At 41.3% G+C, this 13,998-nt stretch overlaps 1 pseudogene across 1 annotated transcript in view; it reads left to right on the top strand.

The window, feature by feature from the left end:
• LOC311095402 (neural cell adhesion molecule L1.1-like) overlaps positions 1 to 9,782 on the top strand; it is a 40,349-nt pseudogene extending 30,567 nt beyond the window's left edge. Inside the window, exons 20-21 of the transcript in view lie at positions 9,319 to 9,391; positions 9,582 to 9,782. The product of the transcript in view is annotated as a neural cell adhesion molecule L1.1-like (transcript). The remainder of the gene's footprint in view (positions 1 to 9,318; positions 9,392 to 9,581) is intronic.
• The last annotated feature ends 4,216 nt before the right edge of the window (positions 9,783 to 13,998 follow it).

Raw genomic sequence — 13,998 nt, 5'->3', positions numbered from 1 at the left:
CTGTTATAAAAAGAAGAAGGGATGCCACACAGTGGTAAACATGGCCTTGTCCCAACTTTTTTGAGACGTGTTGATGCCATGAAATTTAAAATCAACTTATTTTTCCCTTAAAATGATACATTTTCTCAGTTTAATCATTTGATATGTCATCTATTCTGAATAAAATATTGAAAGTTGAAACTTCCACATCATTGCATTCTGTTTTTATTCAAAATTTGTACAGTGTCCCAACTTTTTTGGAATCGGGTTTGTATTATACATCGCCTAAGAAAGTAACACAAATGCAATACGCATATACACGCACACGTCACTCGCGTGCATTAACAGGTGACACTGACAGTTGACCATGCAGAGCATCAAGAAGTTGGAGCGTGGGGAGTAAATAACATTTCCGAATGCTTCGGGAAAAGCTGCATTTTGGAAAATTTTTGATTTGATTATGATGACAGACAATTGGTAATGTGCAATGCAGAATCTGCAAACATATCCTTACATATGACAGCAAAAAAACAGGAACATCTCATCTACAATGGCATGTCGAGCACGGCTGCGCTGCAGCTAGTAACTCTGCTAGCACAAGCAGACAGTAATCTATGTCCAAGTTCTTCTCGAAGCCAGTGCCACTTAATGCCAGATCCCAAGTCATCGACAAGTGTGTGGATTTCTGCTGCGAAGATACGGCCGTTCCAAATGGTGGCTTGCGGAGGATTTATAAAGTTAGCCCAGGAACTAATAAACGTCGGAGCAGCCTGTCTGCTGAAAAGTTGCTGCCTGACCCCACGACTATCTCTCGCAGATGCCAGGAAAAGGCAACAACAAAAAGAGAAGCGATTGTTGCTGAGATAAAAGAGGTGATGTGTTCAGTTAATGTTGGGATGACTACAGACATGTGGACTGATGATTACCGCAAGGTCAGTTACATGGCGATCACATGTCACTTCATAACGTCAGATTTCAAGTTGAAGAGTAATGTACTCACCACTGCCATGTTCCCTCACGATGATTCTAAAACAGCTGAAAATATCCGCAAGGAATTGCAGAAGCAGCTTGTGTCAGTTCTCAAGTTTGATCCCTCTGTAATGAGTAAGGTGGTGTGGGTAACAGACCAAGGTTCGAATATTGTTGCTGCATTACGACCTTACCGGCGCTTGGACTGTCAGGACCACATCTACAACACGGTCCTCCGACATGCCTTGGACATCACTGAGCTGTCAGTAAAAGTCCCAGAGGTTGGTCGTTGCTGGCTGTTAAGAAAGTAGTTGTAACGACACTGACCATCTGTCCGGTCAGATGTTCTGAAGTAGCGAATCATGATTGTTCTTCTCATGCTGACTAAATATGAACACTACACGTTCATATTCAGAAAGCCCTAATTGACTAGCTTTCTGACACAAGTCTCTACAAGCAGGCCCTGGTTAATGTTTTACCCGACCTAATGAAATCAACGAACAGGCCCCTGTTTGTTTCTCATACTATCACGTGCTGCGACCACAATTCCCTTACTGTGTCTAACGTTTGTTCTTTGTGTACTGAAGGAAAATTGCAAGACTTACCCCATTCAGTTGTTTTGGGACAACTAGGACTATCTTGCTTCTCTCAGCAAAATTATATGACGCCTCAGGCTGTCAAGTTAGTCTGCCCACAGAACTACCTTTGTTTTTGCCGAGTAACACATTCTCAAATAGCCCCCAACCCCTCACGTGGTATGCACCACGAGATGCAACAGATGCCGACCTCACAGATATACACACACACATTGACATATATGGACTTCCACTAGTAAAATTTCATTTTACTAACTATTAAAAATGTACAAAGAGTGTTCCAGGTGATTTGCATGTTCACCAGTGTAATATTAGAATAGTTGTGTTTTTGAATTACAGTAATGTAATCTTTAAGTGCCTTTGTTCAACAAAAGAATGTATCTCTATGTTGCTATCTTTGTCAATATTCGTCCTTAGTATTGTTTTGATCTCCTGTGCATGACGAAGAAGATTTTTGATAAGAGACTGTGATAAACGTTATGGTTCCATGCGTTTTTAATTCCCTGAGCATAATATCATACTTTGCCCCCTCGTGATTCCACACGAGGGTCGGGCTACATTAACACACAAGAAAATCTTCTGCTCGGAATGCTCTAAGAGGATTCGTCGACCACGAAAAAGGGGACGGTACATGGGACACTGATAAAAGCCTAAACCTTCAGTTTCCTCTCTCTCTTCTCCCTCCTCAAAAACTTTGGAAACCCAAGTCCGGACCGGCTTCGGCCTGCTTCTCTTTTCTTCTCTTTTATTTCTTTTTATGTTTTTCTATAGTCTAGTTTCGTTTTCCTATTCGCCTCTGTTCATTCACGAGCTGAATGAACTTCGCCTGAATCATTCCCCGCAACTTCACCTCAAAGAAAGAGACTCTTTGAACCTCCCGCGCTCGCGCTCGCATGGAAGACACAGCACGCGCGCACCGAAGCAAGCCCTGCTTTCTTAAAGAAACACACGCACGCTGCTCTTAGGACACACGCACGAACTCGGCGTTCTTCAGCAACAAAGAGAACCATTTTGCAAGATAAGTTTATTGAACTTTTAATGTGATTTGATTCCTTGCTGTCTCTCAAAAGGTTATATTGCCTGTGATTTTGCCATGCTGAGATCATCTCGGTGATCTCTCTCATCCTGAACTTTAGTTTCACTTTCTCCCTTTCATCCTCTCCCTCTCTCATCTGTTATTCGTTTAGTCTTGTATTTTGTTTACGTGTCCTGTACATACATATTTACTCGTGTAAATTGTAGTATTTTGTATTCCTTAGTTCAATGTATTAGTCCAATTATTAAAATTCCATATATACTTGATTGATTCTGTCTGCCTGCTCATAACTAAAGTCAATGAGATGTTTTCGATCTTAAGCTACAAAGCTGATTTGTTACTTTAAGTAACCTAATCTTATAAGAACAGGAGAGTTGTTTTTATGGCCAGAAAATAGCTTTCTTCAAATTATAAGAAAGAGATAATTTTTGTTGGGAAATTGTTAAGTTAATCTTACGGCCGTTTTGCTGGACAAAGTTTTCCCGTTTGATGATTATTCATTTCCATTAAGGGTTATCTCATAATCGATCTGAAATAGGATTATTGGTATATGAATGATGAATTATAATTAGTTGTGATTGATTATTCAGATATACAAATCGATCTATTTTCAACTTCGAATAAATTAATGTAACTGTATTATGCAAAATATTAATCATATTCATGATTAATTATTAGAATTCCCTATAAATCATTTGAGCTAATGTTAAATGTACTACTAATGCCAGTGCGGTTACATAGTCCGCTTCATAAAACAAAGCGTTCTGGCAAGCCAGTTATCCAAGACCGTTCTGCAGATGGGAGAAACACGTTACAGCACTGTCAACGGATTTTTATGTATTTTATTAATATTATTTAACATTAGCCAGTTGGCAAAGAGTTATTTTTGGACATTGTTTTGAACATTGTTCTTCAGTTCAGTTACTTAAAGCAAAGAAAGGTAGGCCGTTTATTTACTTTTTTCGCGGTTTGATCCTGTAGCACTATATTCTCCCTTCATGCTTATGCTTATCTGTAATGGACAGTCTGTCCAATATTTGTGGGCTTGATGTTTCAGACCTATAATAAAAGTTTACCTCTTAGTAGCATGTGACGTGTGTGTGTTTGGGTGTAGCAGAAACAGCGCGCATCAGAGAGCGAGCGTCAGAAAGAGCGCATCAAAGAGCGCATGCGTCAGAGAGAGCTTAAAACGATATTTATGTCGGTCTCGGGTCGGGTCAGGTCAGGTCAGGTTGGGTCGGGTAGGGTTTTAACACCACGGGCCAGGCCCGGGTTAGGGCTGGAGTTTTTGGCCCGTGCAGGGCTCTAATATAACCTCAAATCACAATTTCTCATGTAAGCAAAAAATTTGCTGATCAGCAAGGAGCAACATACATGTGCTACATTCCAGTAGAGCCGCTGCACAGACGACACAACTGATGAAGGAAGATTATCAGCCGATCGCACCAGAAAATGAAGATGATTAAGCTCGTCTTTAATCTGCCAAATTATTGTTTTGTGAATCATTCACAAAATTGAGATGATGTCACATGCCTGTCCTGTCTTGTGCTGCACATGGGTGTTTTGTTGTTTTGTGCCATGTGCTCTCCTGTCTATTGTCTAGCTCCTCCCATCTTGTTATCTCATTATTGATTAATTTGTCCCACCTGCCTTACTCGTTACCCTCCTTTGTTTGCTACCCTATTTAGTCTACCTGTGTTTGTAGTCCAGTGCTGGTTCGTTATATCTGTTTCCTCGTGTTCCTGCTATAGACCTGTTTATCTTGTTTGCCTGCTTTGTTTTCATTTGTATCTGGATTTATTTTCTATCTTTATTAAACATTCTACCTCTGCAATTGAGTCCTCGCTCTCCTTTTCCACAACCATATCGTGACAGATGACTGACAGTGATACCCGGCCAAAGCAACGAAATAAAATTTTCAAAACAGATCCATACATTGAACAAATCAGGAAAAGACTTGGCCATAAAAAATAACAGACTAAATAAAATTGCTTTCAATATGAAAAAAAAAAACAATGAAAATGTAAAAGAACACTAAAATTAATTAAGTTTGAACACATTTCAAGGTTTAAATAAAGTCTTTAAAATTTATTTAAAACAGGGCTGCATTGAGTTTAGAGTTTATTCCCTTTGCGATGCAAAATAAGAAACACAGAATCTTATTCTTGCAACATTTTAAATTTGTATTGCCAAAGAAATTGCAGCAAAATTAAACAAAACAGTACAAAATGAAAATAGTTCAAAGCAACATAAATTAAGAACAGGCGTTTTTTTTTGCCTCTCTCTCGCGCTAGATCTCTTTTTATAGTCAGGAGGGCAAAACTGATATTAAAACTTTGTTGGACACTTTTTGGTACAAGCATACAACCTATCCAGTATTAATATTTAGCCCCTCAACATGTGTTCTAGCCTTGTTGTCAGCTTAGAAATGATGATTTTTTTGTCCATTTTAACACTATATTCTTAAAAGTGGTAAAAGCGGATTTTTTCCCCAAAGTGCTTCCATTTTCTTCCATGTTACCTACTGTAATTTTGGGCAAATGTGCAATATAATCCAACTTAGGTGCAAGCATGATCATTAAAAAATAATAATCAATAAATACCACAAGAGTATCACACCACAAGGGGCACTGTTGTGTCAGCAGCAGATCCAGAGAAGATGATCACAGCAGGTGTCAACAGTCTGAACAAAACTTTATAAAGGAGTGAATCACACAATCACACAACAGATTAACTTGGTCTATTTGTCTACACAAACATTTACCTCAATATTCTACCATTCTACCATCAAATGTTGCCAGAAACAGGTAAGATAAACTGTTTTCCAACCAGTTATACTTCCCAGACAGATAGCTAGGCTAATTTACTTTCATAATTACTAGCTTACTTACTAACAGGTAAATTAAGTTTTGTGCAGATGTGTAATGGAAATAATATGTTTATAATTTATTTGCTGCACAGCAGCCTATTTTACAGTCTGCTAGCTAAAAGTGTTAACCAGTTTGTTAGATAGCCAAGCCCTCAGCTTATGTCAGAGGACATTGTAGTGATCAGAAACCAATCAGACTAGTGTAGTGAAACATTTATTTGCCTTTCAGATGAGATAACATGGATCCAGAGGGAGCTGTAAGCCTAGCGTCCAAAGAAAAACAAATAGGAAGAGATATTGAGTGGGAAAAATGTTTCATTTGTCAAGACAAATATGGAAAATACAGCTAAGATAAAGCCCTAAGAAATCCTTCTGATAATGGGCTAAAGTGTATTAGATATAAGAGCAAATCATTTGTGACTCTTAACGAGAGCCGTCTCGGTACTATAGTACGGTCTAAATCCGGACTGAAAATCCTCGCAGATATCATTTCTTTCAAGAAAGGAACACAGTTGTGAGGATACTGCCTTTTCTAATATCTTTGACAGAAAAGGCAGATTTGAGATCGGCCTGTAATTGACTAATTCTGTAGGATCAAGTTGCGTTTTAAAGCTGTTTGCGGTCTGAGCTGTTTTCTGGGCCCTGGAGGTGTTCTGACATGCTCTGACATTTCTGGTTATTTCTGTTACTTGTGACATTTTCATGGCTAAAGTCTAATTACACTGTATTCAGCACAAACTCTGCTACAATAATATATCAGCAGCATGTATGTAAAAGTTTGTAGTTTTGAGATAATGACATTTATGCGTGGTTTGTGAAAATACAAAAAAACATTCTCACTGAAATAAGGCCATGAAACCCATACTGATTATTTCTTCACAAGACTTTTGAAAATTGTATGACGTAGCCTAGAATATTTGCTCTAAACTATGTGAAAATCACCCTGACTGCTCATTCAGATAAGACAATATATTGATTTAAAAATGTTACGACGTGTTTTGTGTGAAAAAGCTTTATGCGGAGGTCATTAATATGTAAGCTTTTCACACCTGAGAAAGACAAAGACCCTCCCCTAACGGCCCTATTAGGAGCTATCAGGCCCTGTCATTCTGAGCAATCTTGCACAATACTGTAAATGAGGAGATTTAAAAAAGAATGGCTTTTAAATTGTTTGGATTTATTTACAACACAACATAGTCCAAAGATACACAACAAATGACAAAAAAGCACTTATTGAAAACAATGATCCAAAGACAGAGACCTTTGTGCCATTCCTAAAAACATTGTACATACCTTTCATTTCCAAGGTGTTTGATTTTCACTTTACCATGTTCACGTACAGAGACTCATGTGGATGTTGAAGTCCTCAGTGGCATCTGGGCCCTGAAAGAAAAAAGTGAACATACTGATATCAAGAGAAAGGCCTGCATGATTTTGGAAATAAATATTAGATTTTTCTGGTTAAAATTGCTTTTTAAAATTCACAGAATACACACACACACACACACACACACACACACACAAATGTTTCCAACAATATATAATATAATGAACACCAGGTTTGTTGTGCCTTGTAGGCATAAGCTATGCGCAGTGCTGGATAAAATAATAATAACAATAACCTATAGCAGTATAAATCTTCCAAAAGATTTCAGTAACAACTAAGCTATAGAAAAATATATTGATTATCATGTTACTTCAAATGTTTCCATTCGTTATGATGAAATGAAATGAGATAATGGTAAAAACATGAAGCCGTTTGGTGCGTTTTGCTTTCATCCAAAATATGATACATTCAAACGCGATCGCGCTGCAAAATATGATACATTCAAACACGATCGCGATCCAAAATATGATACATTCAAACGCGATCGCGATCCAAAATATGATACATTCAAACGCGATCGCGCTCAAATATAAAACATTATGGTTACCATATACATATCTACGTTTGAGCAGATATCCACAAACACAGTAACAGTAAACACGGGTCTAAATATTATAATATTCCCCATATATCTAGCAACAGTTCAACTGCAATGTGACATTTATGCAACAATAACAAACTAATATGTAAGAATTTCTTACCTTACATCTTTCTTGTCTTCAAATCGGGTTCTTCTTCTTCTGAGGTAAATCCAATGTAAGCTCAGGCGCGTCTTTCAAACTCGACGAAAAGTGAAGTGAAGTGTTTTGGTGTTTTGTTGTTGAGGTAACGAGCGCGATCGCGTTCCATGTGGAGATTTGCATGTGAATCTCTTTTGCGCGAGTGGGCGTGGCAAAATTAAATATAATGAGCAAGCGTTTGAGAAGCTGGACATCTTGTTGGTTTTATACAAATTACTTAAACAGAGAATATTTGTTTTTGTTTTGAATCTGATCATTTAAAAGTACACACTTAAATGTTTATAAAGGTGTATGGCTCATAAATGTGTGACAAGTATTCGCTGAGTTTTGTTTCAGTTTATAGACGTGCTCAAGAAAAAAAAGTTCACTGCGACAGAGGCAGAACGCACACCCTGTTTATTTTCTTTATTTTACAAAAGCACAATGTTTTGATTTGATTGTAAGTGGACACATACAAAAGTAGAAATATCACAGATTCTTTTTTTATATTTCTTTTTTCTGTATGACCATAAATGACGGAGTAATTTAAGTTTATAGTGCTACAATGTGGAGAAAATCCAGCAAAACGCGCCCGCGCGTTTGCCGAGCTCAGAGGGTTAATCATAGCCAGCTTAAAGGTTTTTGATACGTATCCTAGAGACAAAGATGAATTAATGATATTAAGAAGAGGATCTATGACCTCTGGAAGCATCTCTTTCAGTAGCTTAGTCTGTGTAGGGTCTAACATACATGTTGTCAATTTAGATGATTTAACGAGTTTAGTAAATTCCTAAAATCCTCCTATAAGCAATGAATGAATGAATGAATGGAATTTTTCCTTAGGGAGACTAAGAGACTAATGCACTGTCTGAATCGGTACCGTAGTATACAGTTGCATAGTTATAATGTTCTCTCTAATATTATCAATCTTGCAAGTTGTAACGGTGTGGTTGAAACATAGGAGGAAGCAGGATCCACGTGCAGCAGTCTTTTATTAAATAAACTGAAAACTTGACAAATTTGGACTCAGGAACATACAACTTCAAGAACTCACAAAGACTGAACTAGACACAGAGCTTAAATACACAGGCAAACAAGCTAACAAGGGGGCGTGGTTATTCAGAGACACCTGGGGAGATTAATAGACATCGTTTATCGTTTAGTTTAGTTTATTTGAGCTTTTCACAATCATGTTTGTTACAAAAGTCATAATATTACACAGTAATGGAAGCTCAAAAGGAGTAGGCTGAAGCAAGGAAGCTTATGTGCGCCTACCCCCATGTGAAGCCCTCAGTGCTGACAGAGAAGGCTATACTGAACATGTGGCAGGCAGTGCAAGTGACAAAAACAGGAGAAGATGACATGACTCATTGTGTTTGTTGACTGATCCAAAAATGCGAAAGCGCATTTTATCTTTCACCAGCTGGAATACATCGTTCTGAAAGTGACTCCAACGATATCATTTCACTTTACCGTTATCGTAATAGCTGTGGTACGAACTCTACTATTCTTTTATATTAAGAATGATTTTACTATAACTTTATTGTTATTGTTATCATCCTTGGCATGAACTTGCCTTTACATATATGAATAACCATTTGAAGTGTATTGTATGTTTTATACGTAGTGAAAACAGCATTTATTTGACCGATACTCTAGATCTAGATAGCGGTGAATGTATACAGTAGTGCTGCTTTGTTTATAGGGTTGCCAGCGAAAGAGACACTCTGAATTTATGGTGCTTTCTATTTTTTGGGTTTCAGTGAAAGATAAAGAGGAGGGTCAGGTAGAAGCTGGGGCCCGAACAATGAAAGATGACGTGTTTGGAGAGTACAGGTAAGCGCAGTTAGCCAATTATGTTACATTACAGTGTTAATAGTTCTCTCTGTTCATAAGTCTCTCTGCTCTCATGCTTGCGCACATAGAACTCTGGAGAGGTAAGAACATTCACTGACTCCGTCAAACATGTACACTGACTGTTTCCTGCTGGACTGTAACCGAAACCTCTGGTCTGTCTCTCCATCAGTGATGATGAGAAGTGCCCCATCAGTCAGCCGTCTGTCTGCGAGAGCAACCAAGCAGTAACGACAGTCTAGCGGACTACGGAGACAGTGTTGACGTCCCGTTCAGCGGTCACGGCAGCTCTGCGTCTCCCGTCAATCCCAACATGCCTCCACCCAGCATCAACTTCCCCACTTCTGTGACAGGAATTCTGGGGCCAAATTAACACACGCACGTCCTTGACCATTTGAATGAGAAGCAAATATTGTATTAGACAGGATATTGATTTCAGGACAGACAGTTATTATTATATGACGAGAGGAACATCATCCATAAACACCACCGGCTTCACACTCACATAACAACACATGCATCCGACAGATGCCAATAAAGTGCAGGACAATTGCTTATAACATTCCATCCAAGCACTGAAAACTGTTAACAATGCTCATCTCGCTTCCCAGTTTACAGCAATGTATGAACCGGAAGGTGTTCCACTAAGTTCTCTTGCTAAACACTGGTAGAATAAGGTGTGATAGAATACATAAGCAGAAATTTTTATAAAGCAAAGTCTACATTTGCTGTATCTACAGTGCATCGGTTGCTGTAGGAAATAACGTAATAAGTTTAATATAGTACATGTCAGAACTACGGCTTCTTCTGTACAACAAAAAAAGATCATGTTTACAAGACGCTCCCATGAGACGCAGCTCACTATTTAGCGAAAGAGTTATCAGAAATGAGTGAATTTGAACACTTTTCCACACAAACAAATGAAAATAACTGAATCTGACAGTTCAGGCTAAGATCTGAATTGGCTTTGTAAAAACGACTGTTCAGTTTTTCACTGTTCGAGATAAAGACTTGAGCCGAGCAGATTTTTGCTGCGTCTCTGAACAATGCCTTATGTAGAAAACATCAGCTAGAATCACTGTGATGTTCCTGTACGATCACAGGTAACACAGGCTGAAAAGAGAAAATCCTTTCACATTTCATAACGATTTGAAGCCATTCTTTACCTATTTGTGTTAAAAAAATGTTTTTATAATTTTTTGGTTGTATTCATATGCATGTTCTTATTTTTTAAATATGAAATATATGTATATACATCAAAGTATATTAGCCTCTGAAATTAAATATATGGTTTATATATATCATCACATATTCATATTTTTATCTTTACATTTTACGTGTAATGTTTGTATCTTTACATCTTTAAATATTTGTATTCATGTTTTATAATACAGCATGTACAAACAATTATTATTCTCCCATGTGTGTCTCTCTTTGTCTTAATAATCAATGTTCAGGGCTTTTAACGTGTATCATTTGTATTGTTGCCCAAGTAAGCTTGTTAAGTGTCCAAATGCTTAAAATACAAACTATACACACAAAGCTTACCCTTCCAGACCTTTATTTTCTCCATTTGGACTTCAGTCATGGTTTTGGCAGGCATTTGACTGGACAGCTCAGAAAGCTCACTGATAGTTACAATTTGGTGAAGGCTCTGTGAGGCCAGCACCACCTCCTCTTATATTATCGTAGACATCTTGTAGACCTGAAGTCTCATCATCTCTTCGATTTGAACTAAATACATTTTTGTCACGAATCACACACAAAAGAGAGAGATCCAAGTGCAGTTAATTTATTTGGGGTAATCCGTACACACAATCAGTTCAGGCAAATGGTCAAAATCCAATAAGTCAATCCAAGAACATAAAACACGAACAAGAACAGGCAGCAAACAGGAACAGAAGTGTGAGGACATAAAACAAGGTCCAGGTCCATGGAGGGGAACAGGAATAGGGGGGAACAGCTTAGCCGGCAGCCAGGGCGGAGACGACCCCTCGGGCGGCCAAGGCAGAGCGGACAGTCCATCTGGCGGCCAGGGCGGAGACTTTCCCTCGGGCGGCCACGGCGGTGAAGACCCCTCGGGCGGCCACGGCGGTGAAGACCCCTCGGGCGGCCACGGCGCAGGAACTGGAACAGACACCAACGGCTCAGGCACTGGAACTGGCACCACCGGCTCAGGCACTGGAACTGGCACCACCGGAACTGGCACTGGAACTGGCACTGGAACTGGCACCACCGGCTCAGGCACTGGAACTGGCACCACCGGCTCAGGCACTGGAACTGGCACACTGGCACCACCGGCTCAGGCACTGGAACTGGCACCACCGGCTCAGGCACTGGAACTGGCACTGGAACTGGCACCACCGGCTCAGGCACTGGAACTGGCACACTGGCACCACCGGCTCAGGCACTGGAACTGGCACCACCGGAACTGGCACTGGAACTGGCACCAACGGCTCAGGCACTGGAACTGGCACCACCGACTCGGGCACTGGAACTGGCACCACCGGCTCAGGCACTGGAACTGGCACCACCGGAACTGGCACTGGAACTGGCACCAACGGCTCAGGCACTGGAACTGGCACCACCGACTCGGGCACTGGAACTGGCACCACCGGCTCAGGCACTGGAACTGGCACCACCGGCTCAGGCACTGGAACTGGCACCACCGGCTAAGGCACTGGAACTGGCACCACCGGAACTGGCACTGGAACTGGCACCACCGGCTCAGGCACTGGAACTGGCACCACCGGCTCAGGCACTGGAACCGGCACCACCGGCTCAGGCACTGGAACTGGCACCACCGGCCCAAGTGTGTGCGTAGCCCACACACACCACATGGCTGTGGCCATAATGGCCAGTGTCGCGGTCACTGAGGGCTCAGGCGGCGCATCCATGGATTGAACAGTCTCTGGCTGGGCGGACGTGACGTGAACAGTCTCTGGCTGGGCAGACGTGACGTGAACCGTCTCTGGCTGGGCAGACGTGACGTGAACAGTCTCTGGCTGGGCGGACGTGACGTGAACAGTCTCTGGCTGGGCAGACGAGACGTGAACAGTCTCTGGATCGACAGACGTGACCTTCCTCCTCCTTCTCCGCCTACGATGGCAAGACGGTAGCATCGAGCCCACCGCCTTAGGGGAAGTTCCACTCACCAGCTCAGGTGTGTCGGTCATCTTCTCAGGAGACCCAGACATGACTGCTGTATCCCACTGACTCCGATGCTCAAGGTATCTGGTAAAACCCCAAAAGTCCAAGACTTCCAGACCCTTTATTTCCCACCCCGGCAATGGGTCATCAAGACAGGTATTAAAAATTTCTTTTAATGCTGCCTCATTGTATCCCATTCCTCTCGAGAGTGTCCAAAATGACTGAGCTATGCAACCCACCGGCAGGCCCTGCTGACGAAGGCTCATCAAATTTTGGACACGCCCCATCCTCTCTTTCCCCGTGGTAGGAGGGAGGATACGGAACCCCATCATACTGGATCTCTTAGGTGACGGAGTCCTTCTGTCACGAATCACACACAAAAGAGAGAGATCCAAGTGCAGTTAATTTATTTGCCGTCTCTGGCTTGGCCGCCCGAGGGGTCGTCTCCGCCCTGGCCGCCCGATGAACTGGCCGCCTGAGGGAAAGTCTCCACCCTGGCCGCCAGATGAACTGTCGTCTCCGCCCTGGCTGCCAGATGGACTGTCTGCTTCACCCTGGCTGCCGGCTAAGCTGTTCCCCCCATTCCTGTTCCCCTCCTAGACCTGGCCCCCCATCCCGCCCCCTGATCCTCCACCATTTCATCTCCCGCCTGGACTCTTGTTTTGTTTGTCTTGGAGCGTCTGGTAGCCGCTCCGTAGAGGGGGGGTTATGTCACAGTGTCTGGTTTGTGTTCCCTGGGTGTCCACTAGAGGTCCTCTTCCCGCACGGTGTCCTACACTCTGTTACTACATTTCCCATGATCCTGTCTGTCACTGAGTGTTCATTGTGTTCAGCTGTTTCTCGTCACCTCGTCTAGCATTTGTGTATATATACCCTGTCAGTTTCAGTGTTTGTCACGGAGTCCTTGTTTTATGTCCTCACACTTCTGTTCCTGTTTGCTGCCTGTTCTTGTTCGTGTTTTATGTTCTTGGATTGACTTATTGGATTTTGACCATTTGCCTGAACTGATTGTGAGTACGGATTACCCCAATAAATTAACTGCACTTGGATCTCTCTCTTTTGTGTGTGATTCGTGACAATTTTTAAATAGATTAGTATAGACTTGTGCAGTTGAGAAATGTTCTCACAGATGTTCTGACATTGATTCTGTACCTTCTCTTCCTCTTGCTGCCTTGAAACTCAGTGAAATCCTGCACTGCAATCCTAGCAATGCCTTATACTGTAGCCTCACATTCCATGAAACAAACCACCACCATCCTGCTCAGCCTCAGTTTGCCGATCACTAAATCAGCTATGTAAATGGATCTGGAAGACATTATGCATATCACAAATTAAAAATGATCTTCCCTCTCTCTCTCTCTCCCCTTACAAAAAATTACTGCAGTTTTTTAGAAGTAATACTACAGTTTTTGTTACATGTAGAAAAATGCAGTTTTTTG

This window comes from Abramis brama (genome assembly GCF_963993115.1).
Source record: "Abramis brama genome assembly, chromosome: 13".
NCBI lineage: Eukaryota > Metazoa > Chordata > Actinopteri > Cypriniformes > Leuciscidae > Abramis > Abramis brama.
This window is presented reverse-complemented; position numbering and strand designations above follow the sequence as displayed.